This window comes from Geospiza fortis, unplaced genomic scaffold (genome assembly GCF_000277835.1).
Source record: "Geospiza fortis unplaced genomic scaffold, GeoFor_1.0 scaffold803, whole genome shotgun sequence".
Lineage (NCBI taxonomy): Eukaryota > Metazoa > Chordata > Aves > Passeriformes > Thraupidae > Geospiza > Geospiza fortis.
The window spans coordinates 4,040-4,374 of NW_005054698.1; the positions used below are offsets into that span (position 1 = coordinate 4,040).

Sequence of the window (335 nt, forward strand, 5' to 3'; positions counted from 1 at the left end):
GGTGCCGTGCCCTGGGTGACCTCACGGGAGAGCCTGGCCGATACGTGCTGCCGAGACCTTGTGAAGCTGCAACAGCGCGCTGACTTTATCAAAAATGGAAATAGAAAGGCAAGCAGCATATGATTTATTTACTTGCTTTTTAAAAAAGCGTCAGGTTAAGGGCATAGATTTGCAGAAAGAGCTTCCTTCATTGTTAGAGTATGGGTGTGCACAGGGATTTTTTCAAAATCCCCATACAGCACATGAATTAACAGAGTGGCATAAATTTGGGGACATATTGTGGGATGCAGCTTTAGATGATGATAAATTAGCAAAAAAGATGGGAAAGTTATGGC

The 335-nt window shown here is 43.6% G+C and overlaps 1 protein-coding gene across 1 annotated transcript in view; it reads right to left on the bottom strand.

Moving 5' to 3' along the window:
• The window catches only part of LOC102037519 (E3 ubiquitin-protein ligase RNF180), a gene marked incomplete at its 3' end in the record, with an annotated part of 13,384 nt that overhangs the window by 2,705 nt on the left and 10,344 nt on the right, over positions 1–335 (bottom strand). The gene's annotated exons all lie outside the window — the stretch shown is intronic.